Raw genomic sequence first — 15,000 nt, 5'->3', positions numbered from 1 at the left:
GTGTGTGTGTGTGTGTGTGTGTGTGTGTACAATCATCACTAAAAATGACTAGGGGTGCAAGTCAGTACCAACATTGCTAGAAGTAAGAGCCAACATAATTCTTAACCACGAACAGAGCATTTTCTGTTCAACAGAGCACTTTCTAGTCACTGACAAGGGAGATAGTCTCCACATAGCAAGCGAGGGCGTCAGATCGGCCGGCCTATTTCAGATAGAATTAATCATCATCAGTGACGCTGCTCCATTGCCGATGGGTCGACTTGTCAGTTTGTAGAATATACCATACGAATCAGTGGCTGGTGCAGTAGAATGGTAAAGTGAAAATTATAAATTAATTGATTATATATATGTGTATATATATATATATATATATATATATATATATATATATATATATATATATATATATATATATATATATATATATAAATACATAAATTTGACATGGGTGATTCTTTCTTGTCTTGGGATTCACGGTCAAACGGCTGGGTGGAATTGCGCGGAAAATTACACAGATATGTAAAATGATCCGGTGGTGTTGCTGGGCTTTGTATTTTTTCATAGCTCCCACCGAGATAATCTACTATGATAATACTCATATAATTGATAATACTCTTATAATTATTTACTTGCTTTAATGAAGAAAGTGATTTCTCACAGGGAGCGGATGTGGAAGGTATGGTCACAATCAGACGTAGTAATTTTGTTTTTTCAGTCAAAGTTTGATTTAGTTCACGCACCCGTTTTATGTTTGCGACTTTTTGGAAAATCCAATATGGTTTTATAGACATCCCAAAATGAAAATACTTCCTTCGAAATGTTTACATAAGCGTGATACAACATAAGCTTCGGATACAACAATTCAACAAATCCCCAAAGATTTAAAACAACAATGTATTAAATCCTTGATCAACGTGAGCAATAACTTCATGCTGAAAGTTCTTCAAACAACTGGTTCTTGATGTCGAACACGCTTCTCTGGTGGTTCAGTGTTACCATCCAGGACACGGCAGTAAAATTCTTCAAACTTGTTGCTCTTGATATAAGTTGTGAGCCATAGGATTTGAACCTTTTTCAACAAATTATCAGACCACTCTCATGAGTGACCCACAATTGAGGCATGCGATCTTAACGCGAATACTCTATTTATCGACCAATCAATTTGCACAAGATCAAACTACCAGTTAGAACATCATCTCAAAGTTTCCTTGAGATTCGCACCCTTTTCTCCAGTTAAGCAGTTTAGCACTAAATTAACCAGAACTCTCATATCTTTCGAAAAGAGCGCAACTCAGCTCTCATCAAACAAATCAAGGACAAAGCTTCAACAAGATTCGGCAATCTCGCATCTTCATAATTTAATGGCTGAACAATTACAGTTAAGTCAATCCCTATATCCTAATCTCTCCACCATTGAAGATTTGGTAATTTATGTATATATTCATATTAAACATTCTTTTAAATAATTCTCATGTTAAATGTTCACAAGTTTTGCTTCTGTTTGTAATATATGCAGTCAGCATTATCTCATGCTACGATTAAAAGAACAAATACACCAACTGCAACAATATTAACTATTTTCTTTTTTTGAAGTTCTTAACCTCACGAATACTTCTCGAAAATTCGAAAACAGAATCTTTGAACCACTCAATATGGTTTCAAAAAACACAGAATAATTTAAACTGAAAATCTTTTTGGATTGCAGAGAATTCCTTTGCCTATGCTAATTCAGGAACACTCCAATCCTCTTGATTTTCTAATATGGCTGGAAATAGCTCAGAAAGCTCAGTAATTTTGTTGGACAAAATAGACACTTGTTAAGATGAATAATTCCAATGTATCTTAGGTAACTTTGGCAATTGCCTTCTATCGATTAGGGCTATTCGAGCCGTCTAAAAGACCAATGGTCCTCTCTCAACCCGCGATATCTACCAAACTAGCTCCTGCAATCGTACAACGTGTTAGGGCAAAATGATCAGCGTAACCTGTATCTTCTATTATTGAAACCGAATATCTAGAACTCGTAGACTTTATTCCAGTAAGAAGTAAGAATAAGAAAAGCGCAAGGGTATCTCCTTGTAAAACGCTAGCAAGAATGTAGAAAAATTTTGTGTCTGTTAGATGAAGGTATCTTAGCTCAAGTATTTATGTAGCACATCATTATTGCATCTACTCTTCGTTGAAGGATTTCATGGGATTGTAGAATACGCTGCATTTTACCTCTGCGAATTGAGTCAAATCCTTTGAGGAATCCACGAATAACAAAAGGTTCTACAATTCGCCTAACAATTAATTTAGGTTTTCGCTGTCATTTTCGTACGTTTGTCATCCAATTTGGTAATTGGGTTATTCAAAGTCGCGAAAACAATTAGCGCCATGAAGTTAGTCATTAGTCATTCAAATTCGTTTCTCGATCATTCAATTTCGCACTTCGGTCAAAGAATTTAGCATTTAGATCATTCAAATTAAAATGCCCGCCGAGAGAATTCAAATTAGGTTTGGAATGTGAGGAAGAGCCTTTTCGGGCGTTCAAATTCGCACGTGAGCATTTGAGTTCAGAATAAGTTTATTCAATTTAGCACTAATTTTACATGTGTGTTTTTACTCACATTCTAAGAAGTGACTGTTAAAAATGACCAATTTAAATGACATATTTTGTCTTGCAAATTTTATTATGTTGTTTTATCCACAAGGAAGAAATAAATTACGTGATTCTTCTGTCCACGAAAATCTTTTTCAGTGCAACATTCGTAACCGGTCGGTATCTATTGTATTTTATATCCCTTACTCTTACACCAACTTGTAATCATTGATCCACGTGTAAGGTAGATGCGTATATCAGACGAAGATAGAGCAAGAATGGTTGACGCCGTCGATGGGTATCAAACCGATTATCTGAAACTGGCAGACATACTTGGCATTAAAAGGAGTACTACTCGTTCCATAGTAGCGACCAACCTACGGTCTGGGAGGTGCCACAAGTTGTCCAGAGGAGGTGTCCATCACGTTAAAGTTGATGAGGAAATGCGAGCCAGGCTTCAAGTAATTATTAATGCCAACCCACTCGCGACCCTTCAACAGCTGAAGAGGGACTCAGAGGCAGCATTGCTCGGAAAGTCGCCTGTTTCCGCGTCTGTAATCTCACGGGCTTTAGATGGAATATTGAAAACTATGAAGTTGCCCGAAAACGTCTCAGATGCGAGAAATGCTCCAAGAACTCTAGAAAAGCGTTATGAATACGTGCACTGGTTCATGGAAGAAGGAGTTGTCGGCCATTGCCTATTCATTGATGAATGTGGGTACAACATTTGGACCAGGCGGTCTTTTGGACGAGCTCCTCGAGGCGTTCCTATTCGCCGAGTTGTCAACCGTCAGTGTGGGAAAAACTGCAACGTCACTTTCACGTCCGGAGAAATCTGCTTGGTTCACCACTCTGTTGCGAACGATACCGTTACACGAAACTCTTTCGAGTTCTTGGCGGAAACAGTTCGAGCATGTGCCCATTCCTTCTATCAGATCGACATTTCCTGCACAGGCGCACAGTGTGCCTCACGTTAGATGTGCAATTAATTACAGAGTCACGTGAGATGAAATGTTTTTACTCAAGAACTCAACGCACCGTCCGACCCGAGAACCAGACCCACCTTTTCGCAGTTGTGTATACAGCATCCTAACCTCTAGGCCACGCTCTCTTAATTTTGAATATTCCATAAATGAACATCATACCAAAGAAAGATATATTTTTAAGATATTAAACTCCATTACAGAAACTGCTGGAGAAGTAAGGAGAAGCTAGTTAGCGAAACCCTACTTATGACGTCACAAAATAGTCGTAATCATATTTTTTTACACTTCTTTGCCTCATGATCTGAAATGTAAGGATTTTTTCTACTCTCTTGACGGAGATCCGATTTAATCAGTGTCTATCTACTTCTATTACAGCGTGTATGTTATCATGAACTACATTTATCAACATTATGTTGGATCTCTGAGGCCTCAGAAACAACTGTTGGACTACTCTTATTATTATTATTATTATTGTAATAATAATAAGAGTAGCAGTGATAGTAGTAGTGATAGGGATGATAATAATAGTGACAATAACATAAACATACACTAAGTAACCTGTTACTAATTATACTACAATTCACTATACCAAGAAAAAATGCATTTGCTGACTACTGACCCATTCTTTGACAGCTAGTTACTTGTTTTTCTAACCATCAGGGTTCAAAAGGTCAGAATTTTGGCTATTTTTTTAGAATACAAACACCATGTGCATGAAATTTTTTGGTTGAACTTGTATTTAATTCAGATGTGATCTGAAACGCTGTTAACGCCCTGAAGAAGCAGCAAATAACACCAAAAATGCACATCAAGAAGCAAAATATTACAGTGTGCACGAAATTGTAGCAGAAACGTATGTAGGTGCACGAAATTGTAGCAGAAACGTATGTAGGTGCAGAAATGGAAAAAACGTGATTGACAGCAGAATAAAAGTGGATATATAAATCTCTTTTCTCCTTATTATATAATATGATATAATATAATATAATATAATATAATATAATATAATATAATATAAATCCCGTTCTGTCTGTGTATATGTGTAAACGATTATAACAGCCGTATTTTTCAACTGATTTTCTCCAAACTGGAAACATACATTACTTATGTTTCGCACATGGTTTTAGACTCCTAAAATTTTTCGCATAATGAGTAACGGGCACCCTGGGAGCAGAAAACATCCGTTTCTGGGTTTCGTGGAGAAGGGAGGTAACTCTCTGCGAAGTAACTTTCAGAAATTGATTGTCTCCCTTTCATCTATTGGTCAAAAAATTATCACAATCTCAATTGGCTCCAAAAAGCAGCACGGTAAGTAAAATTAATGAACAGCTGCTGCAGTACCTTCCTGGAAGTCCTCACATCTATAAGTCAGTTGATACAATCCCAGATACAGAAGATGTGGTAAATTATCCAACAGAATTTCTCAATTCATTGGATCCCCTAGGACTACCTCCCCATAGATTGGAACTCTATGTGGGAACTCCAGTAATGTTATTGAGGAGTTTGGATCCACCAACACTCTGTAATGGGGCACGCCTAGTGGTAAAGAAGATGATGCTACAAGTTACTCTCAGAATGTGGAAAAGGAGAGATGTTTTCACACTTAGAATTCCTCTCATTCCAATGGGAGCAGAAACTCCTTATACATTTAGAAGAGTGTAATTTCCTAATTGTATCAATTCTTCGCAATGTCTATTATATTATACCACTGTCTGCAGTAGAACTTCACTTGGAAGAGTTATGCTTCTCACGAGTGCTGCTCTAGAATGGGAAGCAAAAAAAATATCTATTTGCATTTGTTCTACAAGGGAAAACAAAGAATATTGTTTACCAAGAAGTTTTGTAGGAAATACTACATCCTACGATGCGCTCCAGTATCCACTGCTCTTTGTGAATGGTGAAGATGGATACCATTTCGGCATAATACCAACAAACCCAAAGACGGCACCAACAAAGCAGTTTTCTGCATGGACTTCAATATCAAAGCATATTCTCCAATTACTCCCACCAACCACGTGGTAAGTCATTACTCCTTATTTTTTCAAGTAATTCATTACTACATATTCTCATGTGACTGCATAGGCTCAGTTCATGTTTCTTATTCTACAGCCACACCAGCAATCCAATGTCAAACCTTCGCTTTCTGCAACATTTCAACAGTTCACTTCTCCGTTGCCGTCTCCCATTGCAGCCCCTTTCCGGAGTGTACCCATTTACGTACAATATCTCCATTACACCTACATTCATTCGACTATCAACCATACAATGGGTCCTATTAGATTCAGAGCCGACCGCCGCAGAGGAGAGTATATCCACTGACAGCCTTTCAGTGAGTTCCAAAATCACATACACCCCACCCCCAATTTTCCATGACAGGTTAGGGCCTGGAATACTCCAAACGGACGCATGACATGTCATTTAGTCGAATTAGGGTTTCCCCATTTACCCCATAAATGTTTTGTCGTCAATGCTGCACTTTCCATATCACATGTTTCAACATAACTGTAATATATATGCTAACTATGTCATTTTAATACCGAGCAATGCCGTGTATCTCTGCTAGTATATATATATATATATATATATATATATATATATATATATATATATATATATATTTATATATAAAATTCACCAACAGCGGTAGGTGAAAAATATTCTTAAGGCCCAACATTTATTTCGCGAATACTTGTACACTCTATCAGCTAATCCAATTATCGATCAAACTTAATACAGTATAGTCTATTGAAAAGGCCCACTACTTCACTACATTTTGAGATAAAAATAAACTTACGATAAAATGTGTTCCAAAAGTAAGAAAGAAAGTTTTGAAGCAATTTTTAAGTGATGTGGTTTCCTTATTTCTTATTGTTTTTGCTTTAGTTACATTTATACAAAAGATCTCAGTGAGAAAAACCTAATTCTGCAAATTTTGTCATATTTAAGCAATTGCATCTTTATAATTTTACAAAAACACAATTAGTTTAATTAAACTTTCCAGAAAACTCAGAATGGAGTCTATAGTGAGGCATGAATGATCTATTACGTCGCCATGGCATGGTTCAGTTGTGCTGTGGCAGATTCCAGCCAATCAGAGCTGGAGGCATATGAATAAAATGACAATGATTTGCCTTAGCTAGAGAGAACTCGCTACAGCAGAGAAGCGGCAGTTTCAAACCAGTTGCTGAAAAGACTGCCGAGAAACATCTCTTCCTTCGACATGCCACAATTTTAGTGTCCACCACCAACTGCGTGCAACTCACTTGAATGGTATCAGCTACAACTTTGCTTCAAAATGAGCGGTACATTCTTATTTTTATTAGTTTAAAACGGCTTCCACATAATTCTTCTGTGTGCGAAGTAAGTCATGAGATTTTCCTGTCTCGCATACACGTGTATTTGGTTCGCATACACATGCAGATTAATCATAGTTACTACTTGCCAGCACTTGTTTTATTTAAATAAAGTTTACAATGTTTCTAAACATTCTTTATTCACGTTTTTTAAAAAGAACATTGAAATAGATTCTCTCATGTATACTCATCGTACATTAAATCATAGAACACTCACTCTAAATTAGTCACTACACACACCACGTTACAACCGAATCCACGTCACATTGGTGACGACTACTATTACTTTAGTAACACGCAATAAGTCTAATACCGAAAACTGCGTCAAATGTGGTACAGTTGGGAAACACTTGTAATGAAAAAAGTAGTTAAATTTCAGGTTATCACTGGGACCATAAACTGTATTCATGCACAATACACACACACACACACACACACACACACACACACACACACACACACACACACACACACACACACACACGCATTCTTTAATTATTTAAATTGGTTTCAGTTATTTGACTGCGGCTATGCTGGAGCACCACCTTGAAATGCTTTTGTCGAACAAGACGACCACAGGACTTATATTTTTAGAGCCTTGTACTTATTCTATCGGTCCCTTTGCTGAAGCGCTAGATTACGAGGACGTAAACACACCAACACCGGGTGTGAAGCGATGATGTGGGACAAATACAGACACAAAAACACACAGACAGACAGACGTGTGCCCGCACGCACGCACGCACACACACACACACACACACACGACGGGCTTGTTTTAGTTTCCGTCTACTAAATCCAATCACAAGGCTATGTTCGGCTAGAGGTTATAGTAGAAGACACTTGCCCAAGGTTCCATGCAGTGGAACTGAATCCGGAACTATGTAGTTGGGAAGCAAGCTTCTTACCACACAGCCACGCCTGAAAGTATATATATATATATATATATATATATATATATATATATATATATATATATATATATATATATATATATATATATATATATATATATATATATATATATATATATATATATATATATATATATATATATATATATATATATATATATATATATATATATATATATATATATATATATATATATATATATATATATATATATATATATATATATATATATATATATATATATATATGTCATCATATAAATATACATATACATACATATTTTACTTGTTTCAGTCGTATATATGTATGCATATATATATATATATATATATATATATATATATATATATATGTATATGTGTGTGTGTATGTTTGTGTGTCTGTGTTTGTCCCTCCAACATCGCTTGACAACCTATGCTGGTGTGTTTACGTCCCCGTAACTTAGCGGTTCGGCAAAAGACCCGATTGAATAAGTACTAGGCTTACAAAGAATAAGTCCTGGGATCGATTTGCTCGACTAAAGGTGGTGCTCCAGCATGGCAGCAGTCAAATGACTGAAACAAGTAAAAGAGTAAAGAGAGTATTTAAAGTCCTTTTCTCTCATTTCCGGCTTTCTGTGTACGCAATTGGTCCCATACAAACATATCAGTTTAAATCTCGACTGCTTATTTCCTCATATATGATGTTGGTCAAGCCATCAGGTGAATCAAGGAAAGTCTCATAGAGTCGTTCGATATGCTTGAAATAACTGCTAAATCTACGAAATAAATTTTGTTTTCAAGATCTCAGTTTTTGTTTTTAAATTAACGCCTCATCCCATGCCGCGCATGTGTTTGATGCTTGAATAAGCAGTCGAAATGAAAGAATCTTCAATGTGGTCACTTGAAAATAACATTTCCCAAATTTTCAGTTTTTAACTCATCCACCCACTTGGAATTTGAACTAATGACATCCCTCCCACAAAAGTATGGAATCAACACAGTTGTTTCCACCCCTACCCAACCAACCTGCACCGAAATAGATAACATTTGTCCCACACCTCTTTATTAACGAGAAGGTGAAACAGCTAGTAGTCTTGCAATGTAATCCTGTTTTTTATTTCCGCTAGTGTTGGGCAAGCTTTTACTGTTTCAAATCATCTGCAAAAGCCAACCGGAAAATATGGTTTAAGCCTTCAGTCTCAAGCAGTAATTTAATGGGAACTTTTAAAATCAAAGGAACATTACTTTTCTCAAAAGTTACGATGAAATGTGTTCCAAAAGTAAGACAGTAACGTATTGATGCTATTTTTAAGTGGTGTATTTCCCTTGTTTCTGTATTATTCTTGTTTTATACAAAAGATCTCAGTGAATAAAATCTAATTTTGTAAACCTCGTCAAAAGAGGTGCATTAGAAAAAAACAAAAAAAAAACGTATGAGGCAAAAAGATTTCGAATTCGAGGTGGTGTAATACCTTTTATCGTCTTTAAATAGTGATATCACTGTTGTTTTAGAAGACAATTTAGTATACTTAAGCTTTACTAAAAACTCCACCAAATAAGAGAAATTTAAACTGATAACTGCGTTATGATAGGTACCAGAGAAAAAATGTTATAGTGCAAAGGTAGTCAAATCGGAGAGAGAGAGAGAGAGAGAGAGAGAGGGAGAGAGAGGGAGAAGAGAGAGAGAGAGAGAGAGAGAGAGAGAGAGAGAGAGAGAGAGAGAGAGAGAGAGAGAGAGAGAGAGAGAGAAATGCCTAAATTCGTATTCAAGTGATTCCATCTTTATTATTTTAGAAAAACACAATTAGTATAATTAAACTTTCCAGAAAACTCAGAATGGAGTCTAATACTGAAAACCGCGTCAAATGTGGTACAGTTGGAAAACACTTGTGATGCAAAAAATAGTTTAATTTAAGGTTATCACTGGGACAATGAACTGTATTTATGCACTATATATATATATATATATATATATATATATATATATATATATATATATATATATATATATATATTTATAAATAAATATATATATGTATATATATATATACAGTCAACAGATGAGATACAGAGATTTTCAGTATACAAGACAGTAGTGATCAAATGATTCGAACTTAGACTCTGATGTTGTGTTTTGCAGGGTTGTTATATTTTTACCCTTAACTTAGAAATGGAGGGAAACAGAGTGCTATATATGTAAAAAAAAAAAAGCCATTTAGAGTTAGAAATATTGCAGAAAAACGAGAAATTCTTCGAGCAGGCACGTCGACTCCTTCACTAAAAACTCGAACATTCCACATAAAATGGTATGAACAGATTGATTAGGTTTGTGCAAGCAGCGTCACAGAGAAACTCTACTACTGGCCATGTTTGTTGTTTCAACGAAAGGCTAATCAGTCATAAACAGATGGAGGCTATAATAATTATACAAACATCCTGAGTGACTGTAAAAATCACAGTAAATCAGTGAGTCATTTAAGTAGTTATAAAAGCTTGAAAACTTTCGGATTGTCCGATATTGTGACAGCTATTAGTGAGTCTGCTAAACTGGAAAAAGAACGGCATAACAAAGCAGCTGAAGAAAATCGACAATGTTTAAAGAAGTCAACAAATGCTGTGTTATACCTGTGTAAACAAGAGTTGCCTTTACGTGGACATGATGAAGGAAGTGACAGCCTTAATAGAGGAAATTACCGTGAACTATTCTAGTGCTTGGCTGAAATCGACCGCGTGTTTACTTCTAGACTTTCTACTAAAGAGAGGTCGAAACAGTTTTCAGGATTCTCAAGCACAATACAAAATGATCTAATACAAGCGATTGGAAATATCATCTCTGATGAAATTAGAAGCGAAGTTTATAAAGCTCCGTTTATGTCTGTACAAGCCGACGAAATTACAGACTGTGCAATGCATGCCCAATTGTTGATCACAATAAGATATGCATATGAAAACAAAACATGTGAATGATTTCTTGGATTCTATGAAGTCAGTGATGATAAAAGCGCTACAAGACTGGCTGATGTGATCGCAACTGCATTGAACTCCTTCAGTGACGCTGCAGATAAATTTGTGAGCCAGACTTACGACGGAACAGCCGAAATGGCTGGAACGCTAAACGGAGTACAGAGTAAGCTAAGGGATGAAAGATTTAAACACTCGCATAAACTTAACTTAATCTTGAGTAAAAGTGCCGAGAAGGTGAGTAGAGTAAAAATGTTTTTTTTTCTCATTTACGTGCATTTAGTAAATTAATGTCTTCCAGTACCAAGTGGAAAAACGTTTTCAGGCAGTTTCATGTCAGTATTCCATCACTGTGCGAGACAAGATGGTGCAATAGATCAAGAACTGCGTCATCCATAAAACTATTGCATGAAAACTTGAAAAATGCCTTCACAAGTATTCTAGGCTCTAGTGAAAAGTAGGATGAAGATACACTTTGTCAAGCAGACAATCTATTGGCAAAGTTGAATGATTTCACATTCATGTTTTTCATCAATTGCTTTCATAACACACTTTCTCAGGCTGGAAAAGTCTTTGATATCCTACATGTAAGCTACTCGACATAAAGCATGGTCAGAGTAAACTGTATGTCTTCATTCATTGTGAATGAAGGTTATCGTAAGGACGAACGTTATGAAAACATTCTGCGCGATACAGTTGCTGTCATTGAACAGGCAGATAAGTTCGATCTTCCTCCTAGAAAAAGAATCAGAAGTGCAAGAGAGATTTTCTGGTATTCAAGAGTATACATTTTTTGAATTACTAGACGTTAATAAGTTTGAAGAGTTTGTTAACACATTTCCCATGCAACATATGGACTCTCTAGAAAACAAGAATCCCTGTATTTTCGACTGTAAGAATTTAGCGAATGAACTAAAATATATGTACATTGACAGTGATTTCCAAAAGTGCAAGTCAATCAACTCCTTTTTAGAATTACTGCCTAAATTGGAGTTGACTTCTACTAAGCCGGAATGTATTAACCTAATTAAGCTCGTGCTCACCATCCCCTTATCATCAGTCGCTAATGAGAGAAGTTTCTCAACGTTGGATAGAATCCGCTCCTATCTGAGAAGCACAATGGCCCAAGAACAGCTGTCTTCACTGGCTCGTATTTCCATCCAGAAAAGCATTTTGAACGACTTGGACAAGGCACTGCATGGCAGGATATTATACGAGTTCGCCACCAAACCAAGACGACTGGAGTTCATGAATTAATTTTTTTTATATTAAAATTGCATTCCTGTCTTATTGTTAAATGAACAGTGCACATATAAGTCTGCGGTGTGCATTACGTCTCTTACTTTTTTCTGTACGTGTCTTATACGCAATCTGTGATGAGCCCGAGTGACGCTGATGATCTGGAGTCGCTTGTGATATACATACAAATATAATATAATATATATATATATATATATATATATATATATATATATGGGGGGGGGGGGTAGAATTCACAAAAAAAAAACAAAAGGCGAAGACTGGTGGTGTAGACAACAAACAGATGTATTAGTTTAACGCTCCGGAAGTGAAAAAGTCTTTACCGTTTCGAGTCTACGCTCCTCCACAGAAAGGAACACAGACAGAAACAAGGAGAGAAAATAAAGAATATGTAGTGGCTAGCGATCTATCATAGCGAAATATATATATATATATATATGTATATATATATATATGTATGTATGTATATATATATTATGAATGTATGTATGTATGTATGTATGAACGTATGTATTATGTATATGTGCATGTGTATGAGAATGTATATGTATGTGTGTGCATATATGTATACACCCATTCGCATACAGACGTGCGCGCTAACATACATGTATACATAGCTTAACCAGTAGCAATGTAGTGATCTGTACCAGTAGTTAGTGTGTACAATCGCGGGGGTAGATGTGTCGAATACGCACCCACGACTTTTTACTCAACTGTTTTTGATTTCAAAAATTTCTTCGAAATTTTTTTTTCACTATTGCAGATTACGATTTTCCTTTCGAAAATGCCCTCAAATTTTTCGTTTTTCAGTTTTTTTGAATTGCGATTATGGAAAAAAAAAATTTAACGTCCTTTTCTCCCACTTCCGGCTCTCGGCGTACTCACTTGCCAACGTTCCTGTTTAAACTAGACCGTTCATTTCCTCATGTATGATGTTAGTCAAGCCTTCAGGCGAATCAAGTGAAGTCTAAATATGGTCGCTCAATATGCCAAATCCCCGAAAAAAAATTGTCTTTTGAAGATTGAGGTTTTTGTTTTTAAATCAATGCGTCACCCCATGCCACGCATGTGTTGGTGCCTGTTGAATAAGCAGACGAAATGAGAGAGTCTTCAATGTGGTCGCTTGAAAATAACATTTTCCAAATTTTCAGTTTTTAACTCATCCGCTCATCTGGAATTTGAATTAATTACATCTGTCTCACAGAAGTATGGAATCAGCACATCTGCTTCACAGAAGTATGGAATACTCTCAGTCAACCTACACCAAAATATTAGATAATTTATGTTCCACCCCTCTCTATTAATGAGAAGGCGAAACAGGGTTTGCAGTCTTGTAATGTAGTCCTGTTTTCTTTTTCGCCATTTTTGGACAAGCGTTTACTGTTTCAAAGCACCACTAAAAGCCAACCGGAAAACATGGTTTAAGCCTTCAACTTCAAACAATAATTTAATGGGAACTTTTTAAACTAAACGAACATTTGTCTCAAAATAGTTGCATCTTCATAAATTTTACTAGACGTGTAATTGGTTCCAGCTCCCAGCAAAAAGAATTTCCCTACCACTTAGCTGCTTGTTTCTTAGTCTTCAATTTTAATACATACACATCCAGGATATATTATTGCAGTATTTTTTGCGACCACTTATAAGAACATTTGTGGTAGAAATGTTGCGTATTTGCAAAATGGGACTTAACGCATTCAGCTTTTCCCTTCACCCTTACAAAGAGAGCTATTGACAGAAGTAAGTGAAAACAGAGAATAATACTAACTATAAGCAGTACTACTGCAATACTAGTGTCCGGACACTTCATAATACCTTTGTGTACAAGCATACGCCTTCGAAATTGCACTACAACCTTATAGGCGAATAACATGTCATGCAACAAATAAATCACTTACCTCTACCACCTTGGAAACATTTACCCGAGAATCTGTTGCAGAACTATCTTCCACGAGGCAGAAGATGTGCATGACAGAGACTGAAAATTTTCAAACTACAGCCGGTCCTCTTGTTCCCTTGTCAAAAAGAAAAGCTTCTTTTTTTCTGCCAACTATTGACCTATCACTCTCAATTCCTATATTTCAAAAAGTGATGGAAATAAACTCCTAAGCTGTCATGAAGGATAGACCTATCAATAAGCCATGATCACTCGTCACGCTCTCACATTGATAACATAAAGATTATATCCCAAAGACTGGCTTTCCTCTTCATGGGTAGAAAATACTTAAGCTTCCAAGAACTGCTGTCAACAAAATTCGAGTGAGATCCGTGATGGAATACTGGTCCTACTCAGACATTCTAGATTCATCCTACTCATAAATACACTCATTCCATCACCTCACAGACACACTGTTTCCTCCCTCTTCTTTTTCTGGCTTTACTACATTGACCTCTACTCCTCAAAACTAGGTAACATAATGCTTCATTCAATCTCATCCGACACACACGTCCAACATACTCTAATCACCATCCTGTGTATCTTCTCACAGGAGCCGTGCTAACGAAAAGTTTTGATACTTCTGAGAAAGTAAAAAAAAAGTACAGTGCAGTGCAGCCAACCGTCACCTGCAAACAAGTATGTCTTGGTAACATGTATCATAGAAACCTTTTCGACTCTCTCAACTAGCAGAACATCAAAAATGTTACAACTGGGAGAGAAAGAGAGAGAGAGAGAGAGAGAGAGGGAGAGAGAGAGAGAGAGAGAGAGGGAGGGAAAGAGAGAGAAAAAGGGAGGGAGAAGGGGACTGTACCAGCACTCAGCTAGTATACATTCTAGTGTAAACCCACTAGAATTTCCTTCTCTCCCAACATTTTCCTGCAGACGAACATCAATAACATCAATCACCCGAGTCTCAGAAAGCCTACAAATGCCTTGGAAACAGCCCATTCTTCATGACTAGATCCTTAAGCAATCTTGTCGCTGTCATTTATGGAAGCAGTTGTTAGCTTGCAATGCTAACAGT

At 36.4% G+C, this 15,000-nt stretch overlaps 1 protein-coding gene across 3 annotated transcripts in view; it reads right to left on the bottom strand.

Moving 5' to 3' along the window:
• The window catches only part of LOC106868822 (uncharacterized), a 63,536-nt gene that overhangs the window by 35,109 nt on the left and 13,427 nt on the right, over window positions 1-15,000 (bottom strand). The window lies entirely within an intron of this gene.

The sequence above is a fragment of the Octopus bimaculoides genome, chromosome 2 (genome assembly GCF_046866305.1).
Source record: "Octopus bimaculoides isolate indiv1 chromosome 2, ASM4686630v1, whole genome shotgun sequence".
Lineage (NCBI taxonomy): Eukaryota > Metazoa > Mollusca > Cephalopoda > Octopoda > Octopodidae > Octopus > Octopus bimaculoides.
Note: the sequence above shows the minus strand (reverse complement) of the source record. Positions and strands in the feature narration are given on the sequence as shown.